Raw genomic sequence first — 24,438 nt, 5'->3', positions numbered from 1 at the left:
TCTCTGAAGTCCTATTCATCATCTTGTAACTGAAACCAGACATCTATGGATACCCCTTTTAATTCCACTGAGGGTTATTGTTTTTGTGTCCTAGCGTTCCACTTGCACTGTACAGTGAAGATTTGGAATATGTGTGTTCATCAAAAATGCCCCATGAAGCCTATGCCATATAGATTCATTATCCTCCATCTCTTTTTGCCACTGTCTGCTATAAAGCTATAGATAATTTCTTTCAGTTAATCCCCTTCATTCATTGAATGTTTTAGCTCTTATTTGGCTTTCTTTCTTTATACCCCTACCTCGGTCATCTTCATGTATGACTTCAATATCCATGCAGATGACTCCAGTGTCCTGGGATGTCATTACCTGACCACTACATTTTCTTCCCTCAGCCATATACTTGCTTGTCATCACTAGTAACCATCTCTTGTCAGACAGCGTAATCTCTCATAAACTCTACCATCTCCTGTCCTTCTCACTCATTTATACTGGTATTCCTCTTAAGAAAAATAAATAAATAAATAAACGTTCCCCACCTCTTGAGGCCGCCAAACAATTGATCTTGCTCCTTACTCACTGTCTCTTTTAGTTCATACTTGTCTCCTGATCCAGAATGGTTTCAATATTCCATCATTATAAGAATTTTCTACCACTCTCAATTTGCTACTCTTTTTCTCTATCATGCTTACCTGAAAATCTTCAGACCCTGAATAAACCACAGTATTTCAAGATTATTTGTATTCTCTAGTACAAATAACGCCTGCTCCTAAACAGTTGTCCTGGATGCCATCTTCATCACGGTTCTGGAGACATCTTTTTACCCACCCCCAACCCCACTGCACCCAGGCTGAGTCTCCAGTCTTGTGGATTCTAGGTCTTGCCTTTTCTTGGTTTACTTTCTGTTTTGGGAGTACACCATGCAATAACTTTTGGGGAAAGAGTTCAGGATTTATACATCTTTTGAGACTTTTATATCTAAAAATACCTTTCTTCTACTCTCACAGCTAATAGGTTAGCTGCACATAGATTTCTTAGTTGGAAATCATTTTTATTAGTATTTTGGAGAAGTCATTCTGTTTTCTTCTAAATTCCAGTGTTGAAGAGTTCAGTGCAAAATTCTCAATCTTTTGTTAGTAGTCGTACTTTTTTTCTCCCTGAACATAAATCTCCTGTTTGTCCCAGTGTTCTGAAGCTTCACAATATTATTACTGAATGTTTTGCTGTGTTGTAAATACATGTCTTTCCATTCTGAGGAACTTTCCAAATATTTATTAATTTTATTTTATATTTTCAGTTTCTTCCTCGAATTGATATTATGCCAGACCCTTACTAATATATTGCTACTTGAATATATTTGGAAGGGCACTTTTCTCTCATACATTCTACCTCGTTGCCTATCCTATTTTCTAGGAGATGCTCTTTTTTTTTTTAAGATTGTATTTATTTACTTTTAGAGAGAGGGGAAGGGAAGGAGAAAGAGAGGAAGAAAAACATCAGTGTGTGGTTGCCTCTCGGGCACCCCCCACCCCCACCCCGCTTGGGATCTGGCCTGCAACCCAGGCATGCATCCTGACTGGGAATTGAACCTTGACCCTTTGGTTCGCAGGCCCATGCTCAATCCACTGAGCCACACCGGCCAGTGCCTCTAGGAGATATTCTTCTAAGAGGCATTATACGATGTATTTTTCTAAGACTTCTATTGAGTTTTTAAAATTTTCATTTATAATTTCTAAGAGCATGTTCACTGAATGCTTCTTGTATACCATTCTGTTAATTTATGAGAGCAATATCTCTTTTATCTTTTTAAGGATATTAATGGTCATTTTAAATTAAGCTTTCATCTACTTGTATAGACTCCTATTTGTTTTACCCTGCATTTCATAATGGATACTTTCCTCTAATGTCTGGTGTTTCTTAATTGTCTTTAATAGAGGAGTGCTGAATGCTTATTGGAGAGCTGTAGTGTGGGGAGGGCTTGCTGACTGTGGTCTTTCCTGTAGGGTGACCTGACTGGGGGCCCTTGTACTGGGACACAAAGTGACTGCTTAGATCCCTGGAGAAGAATCTTCTAGTCACCTTCTTTGAGGATGTAAACCTCATTGCTATTGTGAGAAAAGGGCTGGGGATGTGTTTTCAGTACAGGACTCCTGGCTTCAACTGTTGTCGATGTTCCCTGGTCTAGTAACCCTCTCTGTTTTACCCTCTCCAGTGAGTGAATCTCTAGGCGCCTTGGGTGTGAGAGAGGACTAAGGGGTCTGTCAGGTAAACAGATTTTTAGCCGGTCCTCTCTTCCAATTCCATTTTCTCCCTCAATCCAGAGGCACCTAGTCCACCAGTTCTTGATCCTTCCGGTGGCTGTGCAGTGTGCAGTGAATTACTGCTCTGCTTCCTTCACTGTTAGATTTCGATGAACCTTCCTCCATTCTGCTGACACTCATTACTAATTGATTTACTTTCCAAATTCCAAAATTATCCCATTGAGTTTCTCCTACTCTTTCTCTGTATGGATGTATGAATTTTCCTCTATAATTTTACTGTCACTCACACGGGATTTTGGAAGGGACAAGGAGAAATTGAGGGTAGAATCTGGTATTCTTAATGGAAGACCTCCATTCATTCTTGAGTGACTTCCAGTCTATCTCTGTCACTAACAACTTCCAAGTTGCCAAACCCAGTATCCCTTTTTCTGCCCTCTGATATCTAAGTTCTGCAGCATTTGAAATAATTGACTGAAACCTTAGTTACACTTTTTGAAGCTTTCTCCTCTCTGGGCTTCTATGAAGTCAAAAGCGTCTATCTCTAGTCCCACTGCTCTCCTCCACACCATCTTGTTTCATGTGGACTAATTTTCCTGATTTTTTTTTAGTCACTTCTCTGGATGATTTTTTACAGCAACTAAATTTAGATTTATGAATAGAAAAAAACGCATTGCTCTTCTGCTTTTGTCATCTTCCATAGGCTTCTGGTTGTTTTTAGAATAAAATCCATGCCCCTGGCTACAGCCCAGAAGACCCTCGCTGCCCCAGTCTTTTTTCTCTGGCTCACTGTGCTTGTTTCTATTTGTCTCATGTCCAGATTGCTCTTTCTTCAGAGCTTATGTTTTCCTTGTCTGGATGCTCTTCACGACCTGACACATGTTTCAGGTCTCAGCTCCAATAACATTCCGAGAAGAGGCCATCTTTTGCAAAGAAACTCAGCACTGCATCACCCTCTTTATTCCTTGTGTTACATTACCTGCGAGTATTATTTTAAGTGTGAAATTGTCTTCGTCTCCACTAAAATGGCAGCTTTAAAAGGACAAGGTAAGAAACAGTGAAATCCGTGTCACATTACAATTTAGGTAACTCAGTACATCTACATAAAACAACTCTGTTTTCATCAAGAATACTTATATTAAACACAGAATGAACACCAGTTGGGAAGGACTATGAGCATAAGAATGGAGGATAAAATAGCAGGAAAAAAAACCAGAAAAGAGGGATTTTCCTTGGACTGAAGAAGATAGATCCAACAGATCCAAGCTTTTAAAAGTCTTGATAGGAAAAATTACCCAAGTCTATACATTATTTCTTCAAAAGATATTTTAGGGAGAGTGTAGATTTATTTAAATATCCTTTAGTATAAAAATAATGGAAAAAATACTAATTCACGTGGCAAAAGCAAATCTATGAAACTCCTTACCTAAAGAATTTTTTAAGCCCTGGCTGGTTTGGATCAGTGGATTGAGTGCTGGCCTGAGAACTGAAAGGTTGCAGGTGTGATTCCCAGTCAGGGTATATGCCTGGGTTGCAGGCCAGGTCCCCAGGTGGGGGCACGCAAGAGGCAACCTATCAATGTATCTCTCGTACATTGATGTTTCTCTCCCCCTCCGCCTGGTACCCCTCTTCCAGCAATCCCTCCCTCTTAGTTCATGTGCATGGATTGTGCATATAAGTTCTTTATTTCCTATAGTGTTTATTTTCTAGGCTAACAGTACAGGCTTCTCAATATTGTATACTGTTCTTAACACTCCCCTGTCTATTTTGTACCTACCAATTATGCTTCCTAATCCCTGCACATTTACCTCATTTTCCCCCTGCCACTTCCCCATTGATAACCCTCCAAATGATCTCCAAATCTATGATTCTGTTCCTATTCCAGTTGTTTGCTTAGTTTGTTTTTGGTTTTTTTTTAGATTCAGTTGTTGATAGTTGTGATTTTGTTGTTATTTTAATGTTCATAGTTTTTATCTTTTTCTTAAATAAGTCCCTTTAACATTTTGTATATTAATGGCTTAGTGATAATGAACTCCTTTACCTTTACCTTGTCTGAGAAATGGCTTTTCTTCTCTTCCATTCTAAATGATAGTTTTGCTGGATAAAGTAATCTAGGTTGTACATCCTTGCTTTTCATTACTTTGGATACTTCTTGCCTGCAAGTTTCTTTTGAAAAATAGCTATAGTCTTATGGGAGCTCTTTTGTAGGTAAGTCTCTCCTTTCCTCTTGCTGCCTTTAAGATTCTTTATCTTTAACCTTTGGTAATTTAATCACAATGTGTCTTGGTGTGGTCCTCTTTGAGTCCAATTTGTTTGGGACTCACTGTGCTTCCTGGACTTGTATGTCTATTTGCTTTGTCAAATTTGGGAAGGTTTCTTTCATTATTTTTTCAAATAAGTTTTAAGTTTCTTGCTCTTCCTCTTCTCCTCTGGTATCCCTATGATTTGGATGTTGGCACTTTTGGAGATGTTCCAGAGTCTTCATATTCACTCCTCATTTTTTTTAATTCTTGTTTCTTCATTCTGTTCCAGTTGTTTATTTCTTCTTTATGTTCTAAATCATCGATTTGAATACCAGCTTCCTTCACTTCACTGTTGATTCCCTGTGGATTTTTCTTTTTCATTATTATTTTTTAATTTTTTTACATTTTATTATTTTAATTGTTCGAGTACAATTAAAATAATATTCTGCCTTTACTCCCATCCTAGCCCAGCCCACTCCCCCCAGCTCTCCCCATTTCCCTCCCATTTCCACACCCCCCTTGTTTTTGTCCATGTGTCTTTTATACTTGTTCCTGTAAACCCTTCCTCTTTTCCCCTGAAATTCCCTCCTCTCTCCCCTTTGGTCCCTGTCAGCCTGTTCTCTATTTCAGTGTCTTTGGTTATATTTTGCTTGCTTGTTTGTTTTGTTGTTTAGCTTCCTGATAAAGGTGAGATTGTATGGTATTTGTCTTTCACTGCCTGGCTTATTTCTTTATTTCACTTAGTGTAGCCTTTATTTCACTTTATTTCTTTATTTCAGTTATTTCTTCCTTATGTTTTTGCCGTACTCAGTGAGTTCTTTGAGCATCCTTATCACCAGGGTTTTGTACTCTGCATCTGATAGGTTGGCTCTCTCTGTTTCATTTAGTCCTTTTTCTGGGGTTTTGTTTTGTTCTTTCATTTGTGCCATATTTCTTTGTCTACTCAATTTGGCAGCTTCCCTGCCTTTGTTTCTTTGTACTAAGTAGAGCTTCTTTGGCACTCCCTGTCTTGGCACAACTGTTAAGTTGTATGGGGCAGGGCCTTAGGTATACACCACAGTGGGGCAACCTACTTCACTGTTTTTGGCTTTGTATGTAGGGGAGGGTTCGGAGAGAAGACAATGCCACTGCCTGGTTGGTGGAGGCTGGCTCCACACTTGCCCTGTTTCCAGTCACTTCACCCACTTCCTGTATGGGACTGGTGCCCTTCTAGCTGTTGCATGGTGGTTGTTCTCAGAGTGGGATGGTTTGCATATGTTCTAGTACCATGCAGGCCCTTTAAACAGACTCTGCTGAGAGACCGACAGTTTCTTTCACCACCAGAACCCCCACTGCCTTTTATAGGCAGAAGGTGTGGGACTTTATTTTTCCAGTGCTGGAACCCTGTGCTGTGCAGTCTGGCCTGGGGCTGGGATGGCTTGCTCTCCACGTCTTCCTCCCAGTTATTATCCACCACATATGAATGTGGGACTGCCCTTCCCTCCAGATACCACCACCGCCACTGCCACCTTGCCACTGCCACTTTGCAGGTGCCGCACTGCATCCTCTCTGCCCCAGTTCCCTGTCTCTGCCCCTCCTACCTGTCTGGTTGAATATGGCTTCTTTACATCCTGGGTTGTCAGACTTCCATACCATTTGATTTCCTGGCAGTTCTGGCTAGTTTTCTGTGTGTTTTGAGGTTAGTTGTGATCTTTCTTACCGTTGTTCAAGGAGGTGAGCGTATCCAACTAAGCCTCCATTTTGATCATAAGTCTCATCACCTAAAGAATTTATGTAGGTGGAAATTTTGAGTGTATACAAAATAGAGTCAGAGAATTGGATAGCTGATTAATTCATAATTGTTAAGGAAAGGGAGGACGTTTAACATATTCTCAAACTTTTTGAGTGACAGCATGTCCCCAAACATATGCCTTGAGTATGACATTGATCACAACAGAATACTTTCTTAAATGCTATGAGAGTATTCATTTCCACAGTACATTTCACAGAGAGATATTCTTCCACATAATACCAATACAACCATCCAAAAACAGATAATTAATATTGATACATGACCGTCTGATTCAGACCAAAGACCTCATTCAAATATCCCTAACTGTTCCAGTATCTTTCTTTCCTGGTCCAGGACCTAATCCAGGATTGTGCATCACATTTATTTCTCATATGTTTTTAGTTTCCTTTAATTTGTAGCAGCTTCAGAGTCTTTCCCTGACTTTCAAGTAGCTCACAGTTTTAGAGTGTAAAGAACGTCAACCAACGTGGGGCCATGTGATAATTTCCTTATGTCCAGACTCATGCTATTCATTCTTATCAGAAAAAAGCACAGAAGTGATATCGTACTCATAGTATTCATCAAGAGTCCTTCCATGTTATTCCATCCTACCGTTAGAGATATTAACCTTGATAACCTGTTCAAGTCGGTGCCTGGCAGATTCCTGAGCCACAAGGCCACCAGTTTTCCCTTTGTAGGTAATATTTGTGAAGAGGTACTCCAAGACTATGCAAACATAATTCATCAAACCGCTACCCCACTAGCTTTAGCATCCACCGATGTCTCCTACCTGATTCGACTCCCCCTCTGACATGGGCCATCATTCTTTCTATATTAATTTGTTGGAATTATACTGCAAGAAAAACTTTTCCTTCTTGTTTATTTATTCATCGATTTATTCAGATATTTATTTATTCATTCAGGCCTGATGGATTTCTACTCCATTCTAGTTGTATTTTTGTTTATTTCTGATGTTTCAATCATCTCAGAAGTGGACATTTAAATCTCTTTAAGCTGATTCTTGTGAGTTTTTCTTAGCATGTTCCCATAATTCTTTGACCATTTTTGTACTCTGACTCATTTTGTACTTTTCCTGTCCGAGCCTTGGAGTTGAGTATTTCTTCATGAAACTTGGCTTCTTTTTTGGAGGCACTTAGAGATCAAGATTTGGGTGCTCCACGTGCTTGTTGCAGCAAGGGTGGCATTGCTTCTGTACCCTCTTGGCAGACAGACATGTTTATATATATCTATATCATGTGCTATCTAATTATATATCTGCACACACATATTTTTATCTATTGCTGGATATCTCTCCCTCTGTCTCAATTGCAATCCCATACCAAAACCTTCTCTACTTCCATTTTTGTAAACCCTTCTCTAGCAATAAGAAACCTGGTTCCCATTATCTTTGATCCGTTTCCTCATTTACTCAGTCCTTCGACGTGAGCAGTTCCTGACTACTCCATCAGATGTCTTGACCCCGGTCTCCCAACTGCTCCTCAATCCCTAGCAGTGCCCTTTCCTCCTTGTCTTTCCAACCTCCTCAGCCTCCAACCACCTCCAAGGGAAGGGAAGGAAAAAAGGAGGGAATAGAGGAAGAAAAAAGAGGAAGCGACTTTTTATTTTTAAAAACACTTAAAACAAAAAAAATCTAAAACTAAGCTAGACCACTTGTGTTTTTGACCAAATTTCATCTGTTTCACTGCAGTTGAGATAGAAGAAATGTAGTGAACACATTTTAAAAAGGACAAATCTTAAGGGGCATTTTGATAACTTTGTAAAGATTCTGTATATAATAACCAGGAAACCATTTGCAACATGCATATGTATTTTCCATTGTTGCCGTAACAAGTTACCACAAATGTAGTGGCTTTAAATAGCACAAATTTATTACCCCGCAGTTGTGGAAGTCCGAAGTCCTAAATGGGTCTATCTGGGCAAAACTCAAGCAGTCAGCAATGCTGTGTTCCTTCTGGAAGCTCTGAGGGAGAATCTATTCCCTTGCCCTTTCTAGCCTCTTGAGACTACCCACATTCTTTGGTCTGTGGCTCCGCTCCTCCATCACTAAAGTCAGCGGTGCAGCATCTTTAGGAATCTCTCTCTGACCCTGATTCCTCCCCCATCTCTCTTTCCCACTTCTAAGAATCCTTATAATTACATTGAGTCAACTGGATAATCCAAAATCATCTCCCTGTTTTCAGGTCAGTTAATAGGCAACCTTAGTTCCAAGTGCAACCTTAATTTTTATTTCATGTAAAATAATGTATTCCGAGGTTCTTGGGACTAAGCTACGAACCTTTTTTAGAGGACATTATTCTACCTACAAGAATATAAAACACAAAAAAGTTGACATATTTAACTATATAACTAACTTAGAAATCAGTTAGAATAATAACACTAATGGGAGCATAAGCAAAAATATTCTCAAGTAATTAATACAAGAAAAAGTAGAAATGGCTCAACACTTAAAAGGCTCTCTTATACTAGTAATTAAAGAAATACAAATGAGAGAAAATATAGAAGACACATTTTTACTAATCAAGCTGGCAACAATTTTTAAAATACACACTTATGTTCAGTGTTGGTGAGGACTGAGAGAAAGGGCCACCCCCACATTAATGGTAGAAGTAGACACAGGTACAATCTTTCTGGGTGGCAGGTCAGCAACATGTATCAATGGCCTTAAAACTGTGCCAGCCATTTAACTCAGCCATTCAATTTCCACAAATTCATCCTAAAATTAAAAGAAAGGTATTCATACCATTTCCATTTAAGAGTATTTAAGTTTTGTTTTGTGAAAGATTGATAAATACTTATGGAAATAAATTGCCTTAATATATTTGATAATATATCTTTATTACAAAATAGTATATTTATATATAAGGTTTTGTATACAAAATACATATGGAGTAAAACAATTTAAAATATAATATCTTTAAAATCATGGTTAGACCCTTCATAAATCCAATTTTCCCCATCAAAAAATTATTTTTATAATTTAGTATTTATTTTCCTTTGTTTTTTATTATTTTACTACATATATATGGGTTCATATACAGACGTTGAACATTATTGCTTTAGAAGTATATTTATTGAGATAGAAAGATATCCAGGGTATAATGAATAAGAAAAGATCTGGTTAAAAACATCACATTCAGATTGATCTTGTTTTTTTTTTTTTAACATTTATTAAATCTGGGAGGGTATACAGCATGTAACATGGTTAATTTTGATGGCAGGTAATGCCTGATAATCTTCAATTTTTTTTACTAATTTTTGTTTTATAGCTTAGTTAAAACAGTAAAACCACTAATTTTATAGAAATCTATAATTAGGATTATTTAAAAGGTGGTAGCATTCATAATACTTTATTTACCTGCTGTCCATCTTCTAAATATAAAAGTAGAAACAATTTCTAGTTGTGTTATAAGAAGCAGAAGGAGATTATGAAATCATATTTTTATGTATTTAGTTTAGTACACATGAGTTTGGTTTTAGGAGCAAATGAAGGTAGAAAATATTTTTTATAACACCTTTATTTCTTGTGCATCACTATGGAACGACTGTTTCCTTACCTGTGCAAATGACTCTGTGACTATAATATGTGCATGAGGTTTACATGCCTTAAGCCAGGAGAATGCAAGGAGACTTCCTAGAGGTACTTTAACAGAAGAGATTCTTTAAATCCCGCATTCCTAATAAGTTTAGGGTAGCAAGACCACATTTTATTTATTACGATGTTTAAATCCTGGCTTTACATTTTAAGAAGGTTTGTACACATTTATAAGTTCAATAAACATTAACTGACATTAAATGAAAAGTTATGATCTATTCCCTCAAAGAGCTTCCGGTTCAGTGAGGAATCAGGACAACTGGATGGTTGATCCCAGCTGGAGTAAGAAGAGGGGTGGGGGGGGGCACAGGATGCCAAGGGACTTAAAGGGGTGAGCCTTAACACATCAGCAGGCATGGCAGTGTGTGTCAGGGAGGTTTTACTGGATGACATGAATGTGAGTTGTATTTTGAAGGACACTGTCGAATCAGCCAGGTTGACTATCCTTTAGTTTCCCACCAGTAACCCGGAGTTATTCTTTGGATGTGGTAAAAGACGGTAATCTTTTGCCTACTCTTAAGAGCAGGATGTGGGCCAGGGTGAGCTTAGAAGCCAAAGAGGCAGAGCTGGCCCCTGTCCTTACCCTATGGCTGCCAGACCTTCAGGTCCAGACACACATCCCAGAGGTCTGGTTTTGGCAGTCCCACCCTCCTGCTCTGTGTGCCTGTCCTTCCCTGTTAATGACTCCCGTGAATTCCCAGGAAAACTGGGGCCCTGCTCTGTTGGAAAACCTCTAAGCTAATTTCATTCTGGGAGATATCCTCTATCTGCAGTGATATTGGACTTCTCACACAGATAGGCTTGTGATGGCTGCTGCATTGTAAAAAACTAAATGATGCAGTGTTAGAGATAAATAGTAGGTAGTAAAAATAAAGAGCAAATACCTGACTTACCACAAAATTCCGTCATTGACACACAAGTTGGGATGATGGTTACCTCCGAATGTGGGAGCGCAGAAACTCAGTTGGGAGAAGACACACAAAGACCATCTACAGTACCTTTTATTATAGCGAGTGCTCAGATATTCACTTCATAATTCTTGAAAATGAGGACTTTAATTTTATACTGATTTATATTTCACATATATGTCTATATGAATACTATTTTTAAAAGGAGATTTGAAGAGGCAAGAGTGTGAGGATGGTGAAGAAATGAGAGGGTATGGAGGTGGGCATACATAACAGAAAGATGCTTTGCTTTGTTCATCATAATTTGATGCTATTTTTTCTAAAATAGCTGTAATTCGTTATAAAGAATTAATGACAAATATTTGTTTAACTTTAAAAAAGGCTTTTTTAAGCAAAATGCTTTGTGAGTTAGGTGTGGAATTTATAATCTGTTAGAAAGCCCTACAGGATATGAAAGCTGTGTAGCCCAAGCAACAAGCATTGAACAAGTGCAGCCTAAAAGGACTTGCATTATGTTCCAACCAGAGAGCAAGTGCATTTAATGGAGTTATACGGGAACCATGGGAATTCTGTGTTTATATAAAGTTCAAAGGGAGTTGCCATTGTTTCAGTTAGGAGAGGCTTTGTGGAGGAGGCAGGATTGCTGGAACCATTTGATAAAAGCAGGTTTGAATCGGAGGAAAGAAGATAGTTCAGGGTTTAAGGATTCATGGTCCTGCTGCTATTTTGATGACTGTGGAGCAGGAGCTGCCTGTGCGGTGATGTCCCCAGGCCGGCAGTGGCTTGCTCAGGAATGCACCACTGTGGCTTTTACCCCCTCTCTGGCAGTCCCTCTCCCAACCACAAAACCCAGATGAATGTGTTTTTCTTCTAAATGGGGATGGCTTTAAATACGAAACCAAAATTTTTAGTTTTTTAGTGTATGTGCTGCCGAAGCAAGCACACCAAAATTTTTAGTTTTAGAAGAGTCAAGATTTTGGTGGCATTTGTATTTCTGGTCTTCATTCTTCCAGTGCAGGAGCAAAGATAAGAGAGCCTCCTCCATCGGTGCTTACACCTTTCTGTGGTTAATCGAAGGCAGACACCACATTGCTCATCATGTTGGCCACCCATTCTCGTCTGCTTGTTACGTAGTTTCAGACTATTTTTCTCAGCAATGGAAGTGCTCCTGCCCATTGGCATTCAAATTCACTTTGTGATGGGAAAGAAGACTTACCAAAGGCGTGTGAGTCAATGTTCTGAAAAAATTATTTCAGAATTTTCTTGCCTGTTTTCTGCTTCCTTTTTAATGCTCTCGTTCTGTTTTATTGTCCTTCCTCATCCCCCACATCCCAATGTCCTCTTGTTCTTCTAGATTCACTCTTAGCAAAAGGCTCCAAGTTGGGGAAGACTGACAAATTCCTGCAACAGAAGTCCTAGTCCCCTACGTCACACCCACCTGGTGCTCATCACAGGCAAATTATACCTGCACCAGAGCATGGGCATAATTATAAAGAGCAGTTGAAACCAGTGCTTAAATTGGTCCAAATAGAGAAGCCAGTTTATTTTTCATACACATTTTATCCAGTCATAGTAGAGGTAAAATAGAATTCTTTTTATATTTCTATATCACCATATAAATAGTGCATGCAACTAAAAAATGCAGAGAAAAAGTATAGAAGCATGCTGGCTAATTAACAAAACTATTATTTTGTTTTTGATTTTGTAACATTTATGATACTTTTTAGCTTTACAAAATTTATCTTTTGAGGTTACAATTCTCATGTAGGTATTTCCTCTTCTACTGTATGTTTATAATTTTGTCTTCTTTTCATAATAAGAAACCTCCAAGTAGTAAAAGCCTCAGCCTCCACAACACGTGGATCTGCCCTCGGAGCCCAGGACAATGAACAACCACAAATACGAATGATGAGCAATAAATGAAGGACTTATTCTCATTTCCGCATAGGAAGATGAGATCTAGCTTCTCTTAGGCTGTCTAGTGTGTTTCTGGTTCTTCTTTTTAACCCATATTTCTTACTATCATGTAGATCCACTTTTCCAAATAGCCAAATTCATGTTACATTTATTCTTTGCAGAGATTAGCCACCCTTCTAATTCAGAACTGTTCTTTCTGATTGTTGGAAACCCGCCCAGGGAGCATTGCCCTCGTGCACCCATTTGATACAGAGCTGATGTTTAATAAATATTTAATAGGATGCATTCACCTAAATTAGGTCAGCAGCTAAGGTGGAAGAGGAACTGTAGTTTTACTTATTTATTTAAATACTGGAGCAGCTTTGATGTCAAAAAGCATTAGAAAGCCAAGGCCCAGACAGAGGGCACTAGTTACTGCCCTCTTTTTGTCAGGGAACGCCGGAAGCTGCTCCCAGCTCCCCAGGAGATGTTCCAGTCAATAGCTGCTGGAGTCTAACGCTGAGCCAAAAGCCCAGGGAGAGAGGCATTAGAATTCTCTGTCCTGTGAGCTTCCGAGGGTTTGGAAACTCACCCAGTCAGCAATTAGTGGATCCAAATCACTGCGGAACATGGAGGAATGTAGTTGCCAAGGGGTGTCATTTCTGCAACTTACACTCACATGATACAGGAGGAAAAAATGAGAGAGGAGGTAAAAATGATAAAATTTAGCATTTGGGGGATTGAGGGGAAAACCCATGGAACTTTTCTGTACCACTCTTTTTTTTAATCTAAATTTTATTTTTCAATTACAATTTACATTCAATATTATTTTGTATTAGTTTCAGGCGTATGGCGTGGTGGTTAGATAATCACATATTTTGCAAAGTTGTCCCCCCAAATATTTCTAGTGCCCGCTAGGCACCATACATAGTTATTACAATATTGTTGACTGTATTCCCTACGTTCCTCATCCACATCTGTACTGCTCTCGAAACTTTTATATAAATCTGAAACTATGTAAAAATAAAACGGTAATGGAAAACAACTACAAATAAAAACAGAACAAAACAATAATAAAACAACTGTGGATGTCCATTTCGACCCTACTTTTTTTCCCTCAGTATAATAAATACACTGACACAAAAAAATGTGATGATTTGTTCCAACTCTCTTTATCTACAGTATTACTGAAAGCGCGGCATTACTGGGGTTTTTTGTAACTCACATTATTTTAAATGCTGCCCACTTAAGAGAACTGCAACTGTCTGTGAATAGAAGGAATTTGACTCTTTTAAGACTTGACAGGCAACTTCACACAATCCAAGCAGTAGTAACCCTCAAATTTGTCCTGAAAAGTGGGATACAGTTAGAGCTCTGGCATTCTGGCAATAGCCTGATTTTATTGTTAATGCTATTCTTCTTCACTGTTTAAATATTACTTAAAATCAAGGTTAAGTTCTGTTGAGATTATAAAAGGGGTTAAGAAGGAGATAAAAAGGCTTTCGTCCAAGCCGAGATTGTTGTGCTGTGCTGGAAGAGTCAGGCTCCACCCACTCACGCGGTGGAAGAGAGCTTTGCCCCTGGCACGGCCAGCCGCCTGTGATACATATGAGGGTGCTGCAGGCCAGGAGAGAGGGGCACAGAAAGGACAATGAAATAGGCACAGACATTTTCCTTATGGTGGTCCTCGTCTTTAGAAAAGAAGAGAAAATACACTTTCCCTTTGTTTCTTCTTTTCTTACCTCTTTCTGGTTTCTTCCTTCTGTACATACCCTTTTATTTCCAGAACTTAAGATAGGTCTGTTTGAACTATTCTGCTACAATTACTATGCTGCATAAATCTCAAAGCATATTCACCATTTACTACATTTTACATCATTTGCTATATTCCCTAAAAGATATTTATGTGGTCCTAAGCAACTAAATTAATGATAACTTTAGATACATAGATGGTAAACTAAGAAAGACATTATGCATTTTACTTTTGAACCAAAACACTTTTCAGTTTTGCATATACTCAATGGTACAACTATAGAGGAGGAAACTTGATCTGGGCTGGGAAATCGGGAGTGTGAAGTTTCCGATTCCATATACAACAGCATCTCGCTGTGTGTCCCCAGCAAATCTCTGCCTTCCCCGTGCTTGATACAGTAAGTCTCTAACAACCAGTTCTTACAGTCCTGACAAAAGATTCTATTAAATTATTTAGCATAATTTATATCCCAGTATTCAAGCCAACTGCATTCTGGTTATCTTTAGTGTTCAGCTTTGAGATATTTCAGTCTTTCTGGGAAAGAAATAAAAGATATAGCATTGCTTTTCTATATTTGGCCAATCAAGCAGATCCTTGAGGAGCGTAAGATATAAATAAGTCCCCAGGCTCCTACCTGGGGAGCTAGTGTGGAGCAAATTCCAACTGGAAAATTTCCTAAATTGTATGGAATATACAAGTCACTCATGCAGTGAAACAGCTTCATTAACTGGTATTGAATAAATGATGAGCCTTATTTTGTTTTCTCCAATGTCCTTTTTGGGGGGTAATCTTTTTACCTACCTAAGCAGGTAACACTTATTGGTCACCTATTATAGAAAATGCAGTGCTAGATACAGTATTGTTTTGACTCCTTACAGAAGACACTTCTATAAGATCTGTATTACCCCCATTTCCCCAGTGATGGAAGATGAGTTCAACATCTTGGCCAAGGTCCTCCTGATGGTGGGTGGCAGAGGTAGAAGTTGAATTAGATACATGTGATGACTAGGTAAGTGCTGCTTAAAATGCTGCTTCTAGGGAGCCATGCACATTCCGATCCTATCTTTTCTATCTGTGATAGCAGTAAGACTATTATGTGAATGAATAATAAGCTTGAGACTGTGCAAGAACCGAGCATGAAATATTTGTTATGCTTCCTTTACTACTGCAGGGAGAATAAAGACATCTCAGGTTCTGTTTGTTTTGCTGATTAACTTTAAACCAGTTCACCACATTTATTGGGTTAAATTAGTTTCTAGAATCTAGAATTACTTCTGATAGTTACTATTGACTATGAGTATGATAGTGGTTTGCCAGATTTTTTAAAAAACACAAGAGGCCATGTTGTCTACAAAAAATTTAAAAAAAAAACAGGTAAAAGATTTGAATAGATGGTTCTCCAAAAAAGATATACAAATGATCATAAAGCACAAGAAAAGTTGTTTAATATCATTATTCATTAGGGAAATGCAAATCAAAACTATAATGCGATATCACTGTACAACCACTAGGATGGCTATAATAAAAATTAAAAAGGAAAATAACAAGTGTTGGCAAGGGTGTGGAGAGATTGGAATCCTTACATATTGCTTGTGGGAATGTAAAATGGGGTCAGTAATGAAACAGTGGGAAATAGTTTGGCACTATTTCAAAAAGTTATATATATAATCCAAAGATTCTACTCTAAAGTATATACCAAATAGAATTGAAAACATATTTTTCACACACATACAATTGCTGCCTAAATGTTCATAGTACCATTGTTTTTATTAATTAAAAAGGGAAAACAACCCCAAATATCCATCAACTGATGAATAAATAAATAATGTGGTATATCCATAAAATTATTCAACCATAAAAAGAAATGAGGGTTTGATACATTCTACAGCATGAATGACCATTGAATACATTAAACTTAGTAAAATAAACCAGCCACAAAAGACCACCTATTGGATGATTTGATTTATATAAAATCTGCAAATCCACAGAGAAAGAAAATTTATTAGTGGTTTCTGGGGGCTGGTTGGTGGGGGTGAGAAAGAAAAATAAGTATACTAATGGTTGAAGTATTTCTTTGGGAGGTAATAAAAGTGTTCTGCAACTAGATAGAGTGGTGATGGTTTCACAACTTTGGGAATACACTAAAAACAGCCTTAAAATGGTGAACTTTATAATATATGAATTATATCTCAATAAGAAGTATGTTGGATAAGGCTGTGTTACTTCAGCGAGATGTACATATGAGGTTTTCCTTTATAAATCAACTAACCAAGAAGATTTAATTGTTGAACAAGGAAGATATCTATCTACACCGACAGAACAAGTAATTAAAGTTCATCAGTTATTTATTATTAGAAAGGTGTTGAAAGAAGTTAAACATAATTCATAAGGAAGTAGAACTTGAAAATCCAAGCACTAGACTGGGATGAAAGATCTTATCCATTCCTGACTCAGGAGTGTCCATAAGCCTTGGAGCTAATCAGGTAATCGCATTGAGAAATGTACAGACTGACCGGGGGATGCTTCGTCACGATCTCTAAAGAGCAGCTGGATAGCTCAGGAGGAGTCAGGACTTGACTTTGGATGAACATTAACATTCAAGAATATAAGAATTCAGGGGAGAGGTAAGTGCCAAGGTATTAAGACAGAAGTTATGGGGTTTATTAAGGGAGAAAGCATGTGCCCACTAGTTTTCTGGGGAGTAAGAATATAGGAGTAATAGGACAATGTGGGAAAAATTGGACTTTGAATGCCAGGATAGAAGAAAACTAAGAGAATTCCACTTTTGTCCTGGAATTTCCCTAACTCTCTGGGTGAAGTTGGATAATTTCCTTTTCACACGCTCTTTCAAGGTCCCTTTTCTGTAATGGGAGGTATTGAAGTTGATTTCTACAGAAAGTGTTTTATTTGTGTTAATGCTGTATTTCATGGTTTACTCTAGTAGTTTCGTAGTATCGCTGTAACAAACCACCACAAAGTGAGCGGCTTAAAACAACATGAACTTGTTATTTTGCAGAGACCAGACGTCTGAAATCAAGGTGTTGCAGAGCAGCAGTCCTGGAGATTTCAGGAGACAGTTTGACAGTCTGTTTCCTGGCCTTTTCCAGCTTCTACAGGCCAGCTGTGTTCCTTGGCTCATGGCTCCTTTCTCCCTCTTCAAAGCACATCACTTCAACCATTGGTTCCACAATCACATCTCCTTTTTTTCTTTTCTTTTTATACTTTGACCCTCTTGTCTCCTTATGGGGCCTTGTGATTACATTGGCCTACCTGCCAAACCAGGATAATCTTCCCATCCCACCTCCTTAATTTATCACAGCTGTTAAGTCCCTTTTGCCATGTAACCTAATTTATCCCCAGTTCTGAGGATTACAGCTGTGGGCATCTTTGGGGGACCATTATTCAACCTATCACAATCGCCTATTACAAATTCATCTGAGTCCTTAAAATATACAGATTTGAAGGGGTCCCAATTCTAGACCTCTAGGAAGGAGTCCAGAAACGCTCGTTTTAAACAAAGGTCTCCAAGTTTGAGAATTGCTGCTGTGAGAAAACGCATGTCACTGAAGATTTTTAAGGACGAGTAGCGGAGTGAAATGAGTAAAACAATTATTTTAACATAAACCGTGAGCTCTTTAAAATCACACGACAGTTAAGATGTGTTGAGGGCTAGTGAAGTTTCGGTCTACAATTGTGCGCCCTCTTGTGCGCTCTCTCGCTCTCCACTTCTGTAAGAGGAAATTCAGCATAGCATTTGGATCACACACACACACACACACACACACACACACACACACACACACACACACAGGAAAAACAAAAGGCAGTTGATTTAGATGTGAGAATATAGGGAAGCTTGCTTTTCTAGTCTTACATTTTTGAAAACCTTTTCTCCTTGTGGGAAATCTGCTCCAGGATACCTGCTTTCCACGTTATTACCTGCCAGCAGGCAAGCCTTTTAAAAACCCTGTTGCAGCCTGTGCATGGACATGACTGCTACAGCACCGTGCGCACGGGAAGAAATTCGAAATGCAGTCCGCAAGTCCTCCCTCCTCCTGTCAGATAATTGTCCCCTCTGCACTGCTCTCCTTCTGGTTTCACAAGTGACAGCTTTCTGAGCCCTGAGGCTCAGAATGAACAATTCCTCTTGCATCCTGGTTAGTCAGTCTTCAGAAGAAGTTCGTTTGTATAAGATGACTCCCTCACCTGAACTTGGCATTTCCTTCAGCGCGTGTCCACAGATGAGACACATCAACCGGAAGCCAAGGAGTTTTCTCCAGGAGGCAGTTTCAGGAAGTTTTAAAATGTGGCTCAACAGAGCCAGGCTTCTGCAATGTCCACACCTGGTGGATCAGTTCTTGGCCCCACCGGCACATTGGAATCAAATGAGGGACTTAAAACTAACTATCGCTCTGTTCCTAGAGATTCTGCTTTAATTGGTTTGATAAGAATCTCTACTATGAGTATTTTAAAGATACTCACTTTAAAGATATGTTTAAATAAATAGTACTCATTTGAATGATTATTAAAATCACTCTAATAAGATTTAGCAGAAGGAACTTGGACTTTGGAGAAAGGCAGGCTTGGGTTTGAATGACTTTGGATCCTTCTAATGACTAGCTGGGAAATCTTAACCACGTAACCCTCCTAAGCTTCAGTTTCCTCATCTGTATACTACATATAATTATAATTTGTAGCTTTGTTAAAGGAAATAAATGTAAAGTCCCTATCATATTGTTAAACACACATAAGTACTACTACCCCCCATTTTTCATATAGGGGGGAAATTTGAAAGAAAAATACATGCTCCCCACTGAATGTCTTCCCTAAGCAATTCTGCTAACTAGCACAAAAGCTAGGACTACTGCTGGTGATTTGTAGCTAGGATCTGGTTTTGCAGAATCACAGTACTGTGACTAATACAGTACATAATTTAGAAACAATAGAATCTGGCCCTTTAAGGTTTGCTTCTAGAAGATTAATACTTGTAATGGCCCAAGTCATCATGCCTCCTATTCCTCCTTTCTTTAGCTGCATAATTAATTTTACAGGATGTGGTTAGTCCAGGCCAAGATGCACCTACATGGCAATAACGATAATGTGCTTCAGGACAGATAATGAACCCACCACTGTCAATGAGAGGGAGGTGCTGAAGATTGTCCTCCCTGGCTGGTTGTAAGTGGCTCAACTCCACTTAAATATGATTCTAGAACCATGCTGTTCAATGCAATAGTCCTAGCTACAGGTAGCCATTAAAATTAAAATTAAAATTCAATAAAGTTAAAAAATGTAGTGACTCAGCTGTACTGGACATACTTCAGGTGCTGAATTGCCACATGTGGCAAGTGGTGACTGTATTGAACAGCACAGGCGAGGAGCTTCTTCATCACCGTGGGAGTTCTATTCAGCAGAGCTGGGTTAGAGTACATGTTTGTTTCTTTGGATTTTTGGTTTTATCTAAATTTGTGAATTGGGGCTGTTCCATTAATGACTGTTAATGACTATAGAAGGAGAAAAAGGTTGGGCTAATATATGAAAATAAATGAGAGAAAGAAAGAGAAAATAGAGTTTGTTTGAATTGACATCTGGCAACTGACACTTCCAAGAATAAACTGGCTCCTTGGGTTAGTAAGTAGAAACGTCCTGGCTAGGGAGTTCCCCGTGCTGGCATCTGAAAGGCTGGGGACGGTGCACAATCTAGGACAAAGGTCCGGCAGACAGTGTGCCTACTGGGCTCCCAGTGGGTTCCCACTGGCAGCTGTCACCATAGCAATGCTCAAGACGCAAACTGGAGCCCTAAAAGCAACTGTTTTCATACGATCGCCCTGCTTCTCACATCTATCCTGAATGGCCCTAACCTCAGTCTAATCAATCACAGTGAAATCCCCAGAGAGCTCAATTTAAGCTCTGTTTATTGCAGTAAAAAGTAAGACTTGGAAGTTCAAGTTGAAAACAAGTTCAGACATTAAATCGATTCAGCAAATATAGTGTTAGGCCTCTTTCTGTTAACATAATGACATAAAATATAAATTTCACTGTATGCTAGTGCTGTATTTGGTCCTCTGCTAAGGAGCACTGTCCCCTTTCCCTGCATTAATGTATTGTCTCATTTAGTGTGAGTGGGATAGTTATTGGTGCTGTTTGCCAACGTTTTTGTTCTCTTCCCAAGCACATAGTAGGATAGCATTACCAGCCCCCTTTTTTTTTTCTGTGAGAGATTAAATAAACTTTGTTGAGAGTCAATTAAGACAATAGGAGTAAAATGCAATTCTATTTCTGTCCATGCTATTCATTTCAGTCAATGCAGTGGTAGTGAAAGCAACAGGTGTTACTTCCAGGCAGAAATCTTTAAGAAGCGGTGCATCATTAGCCCCGTTTCCTCCCCTGCCTTCTATGTTTCGGGTGCTGAGGGCTCCATCAATCTCAATACCTGAGGACCACTTAGAGCAGAGCACCTCACCCATTTGATGAACCTAAAGTGAAATGATGTTTTAAAACATTGGGATGTAGAGGTTTGCTGCTAAATAGTACGATTTAGCATCTTTTAACTAACTCTGTGAATATACTACAATAAAAATAAAACCGAAAGTCAAAAATCTATGAGAACCATCGATTTTAACATAAACTGTTAATTTCAAGAGTATCCTGTCTATCGCAGGATCAGCTTTATAAAATATCAGTTTAGCAGTGTGACTTTTTTTCTCCATGATAATATCATTTGTCTTCCAAGCAAGATTCATTAGCCTTGGTTTAGATCAAAGCAAAAAATTAGCCTGTACTAGTGACAGAATGGTGTCCTTGGACTTCTTGATATCAAATTTCACACACAAAAAATTAATGATACATATATAGATATTAAAAAGCATTTTTAAATAAAATATTTTAGCCCTCATATTTAAATAATAACCACATACACATGGACTGTGGGAAAGGTGGGTGATATATACCTTCTATATATATTTTCAAAGATTTTATTTATTTATTTTCAGAAAGAAGAAGAGGGAGAGGGAAAAACTCTACATGTGAGAGAAACAATTGGCTGCCTCTCAAGCGCCCCCAGCCCTCAGAGACTTGACCCACAACCCAGGCATGTGCCCTAACCTGGAATTGAACCATCAACCTTTTGGCTCACAGGCCAGCACTCGATCCACTGAACCACACACCAGCCAGAGCATACCTTGCATATTATTTGACATTTTAAAGATTATTTGGTGGAAATCCTTGGGAATAATTTGCAAAACACTTATTTTGTTTTCAATATTTTAGATACAGTGGTTTAACTTTATTAGTTCATTATTGTTCTGCACAATTAATTTTGAATGATTTATGGAGATTAAAAATGCTAAATATTAAAGTATTAGTATTTGCCACAATTAAAGGTATATTCCAAATAATAATGCAAAAAATATTGAAGATTGCTTTGAACAATGACAGCCTTCTTATTGTAGACATGTAGTCTCCCCCAAAATGTAGCTTATTTAGACATATCAATCCTGATGTATGTATCTTATCCATTACTTCAAATAGCTTTGAAAATTATGGGTGATATAAAAGTTTAAAAAATTCCAAAGCTTAAAGCAGGCATGTTATCTCATAATCACAAATCCTAACATTAGCCTCTTTAAACATCCAGTGAGGAAATCAATATAGACATCAAAAAATAAATCGGGTGGATTTTATAAATGTCAAGGCTGAGATTTCCTTCCTTTTACTTTGATACTCGGAAAATAAAATCCCTTCGGCATTTCCTTTTTTTAATGGGGGTACTTGGAAGTTGATCCTGCAGGATGCCTCACTAATACATCTTCCCACTTCCCTTCAAGGCTTAGGACATTCTGCCAGTTGTCCAGTAAGGGGAGCCATCACAAAGTAATTACGGACACAACTACTTGACAATTTTTCTAATGTGTGCTCTGCTCTTTAGTGAATTTTCTAGGTCATCACTGACTATGCTTCCTCTGTATGTGGCCAGGCTGTTACAGCAGCAGGCCACCAGATACTAAATGCTGTGTGAAAGCTCAGATGCTGTTTCTCTGGAAATGCTTTCCCCGTGTTTCACGCTGTTAGAAAAAGCTTCTATTACATAGGTTCCGGGCAAAGGGCTCTGATGTGAGTCATGCTGCTGCTTTAATGTCTACCCCTACTCTGGTCTCTTTATTAACTCCTCTCACCTCTCTAATAATAAATGTAAATTACATGTTTCTTTCAAGTCCACCTACCTACCTCTTTCAGGAAAAGCCATTTATTCCCATGCACCTGGAGCTAATTCTCACTTTTTTGTATCTTATCCACTGAGCCAACTTCCTGCCTTGCCACCGCCTCCCAGACTCCCCGAGATGCCATTTTACCTCTTCTGGGGGCCTGAACTGATGTGTTTTCAAGCTGGCCCCCAATGAAAGAATTCACGCATTGAGTTTTCCCAGGTATGGTAATTCTCTGCACTGTTTCAGATACCTACAGAGATGAGGGCAAGTGTTTGAGTGTGGCACCTCGCCAAGCCTGGTCCTTTCAAGGAAAGTCAATAATGCTTATTATAAACATGTTTTGGTGACCAAACACAGCTTCCCAACTATAGGTCTCCCCTAGAAAAGCGAGGCAATTATCTCAATCAGTCAAGTGAAAAGGTCCATTTATGCTTCAATTCTCTGGCTAATTCAGGCAAAAGTAAAATTTTCATCTGAATGATCTCAGTAATTGGCTTGCTGCTTTTCTTTACCAATGAAAACTTGACAAAGAAGCAGAAGCTGTTCCATACTGACAAGGCAGGGGTAAATCATAGAGAACTGGTGCGCAGAAAGCAACTATGAGAAAGCATCTTAGTGGAGACTTTGTTGAGAAATTTCAACAAAGGCTCCTAATCACACATTGTTAGGGAAACCTTAGAGTTCGGTTTTCCTTCCTCTCCCATCACATCCCCGTCCACCAGGCAGTCTTCCTTCAGGGTTTCCACTGGGGAGCAAAGGTACCGCCAGCTGCCAGTCAAGAAATCTAGCCTCCTTGACCCCTCTCTGTTCATCTTCATCCAGAAACGGGTTGCCCCTCCATGTTTCTGCAGCCATTGTCTTAGTTCGGAAGCCACTGGTAATTTGCTTTGGCCTGTTCCATGTGCAGATACGATGCAAAGACGGTGATGAGAAGACAGGCGAAGTCGGTGATGAGAACATAGGCGTGGTTCCGTTGATCGTGGCTGCTCTTCCCTGGTTTCTCTGCTTCCCGTCTTATACACCTTCACTAGTCCATTACACTTTGCTGTCACACTTGACCTTTCCAGACGCCATGCTTTTGGCCACTGATTTTTTCTTTTGATTTATTTTTTATCCTTACCTCAGGACTTTTTAAAATTGTTTTTAGAGAGAGGGTAAGGGAGAGAGAGAAATATTAATGTGAGAAGGAAGCATCGAATGAGTTGCCTCTCATACACTGGGGATAGCCCACGCCTGGACTGGGGATCGAACCCACATCCTAGGCATGTGCCCTGACTAGGAATTGAACCCACAACCTTCCCATTACAGAATGACGTTCCAACCAAGTCACACCAACCAGAGCATTGTCACTGTTTAATAGCCAAAGTCAAGAACCTTGATGATATTGCTTCGACTTTTTGTTCATTTTCCCTTTTTGCCATTCTCATGGCCTTATATTTGGCAAATCTGCACTTTATACTGTTGCCTAAGATAGCCGCTTTGATCAGACATGCCTCTTTCACACTTCATCTGGCTAATAACTTACACCTGCACTGCTTTTTTAACTTGGTTTTATAGGTTTTTTTGAAGATTTTATTTTTTTAGAGGGAGACGAAAGGAGGGAGAGAGAAAGGGAGAGAAACATTGATGTGTACACCGCTTGTACAACCCCAACTGTGGACCTGGCCCGCAACCCAGGCATGTGCCCTGACTGGGAATCAAACCAGCAACCCTTTGATTCCTGGGCCAGCACTCAATCCACTGAGCCACGCCAGCTAGGGCTTTTTTTTACTCAATTTTAACTATTAGAATTGTA

The sequence above is a fragment of the Artibeus jamaicensis genome, unplaced genomic scaffold, assembly GCF_021234435.1.
Source record: "Artibeus jamaicensis isolate MK-2021 breed Jamaican fruit bat unplaced genomic scaffold, CSHL_Jam_final contig_391, whole genome shotgun sequence".
Lineage (NCBI taxonomy): Eukaryota > Metazoa > Chordata > Mammalia > Chiroptera > Phyllostomidae > Artibeus > Artibeus jamaicensis.
The sequence above is the reverse complement of the archived record's forward strand: the minus strand, read 5'-3'. Positions refer to the sequence as shown.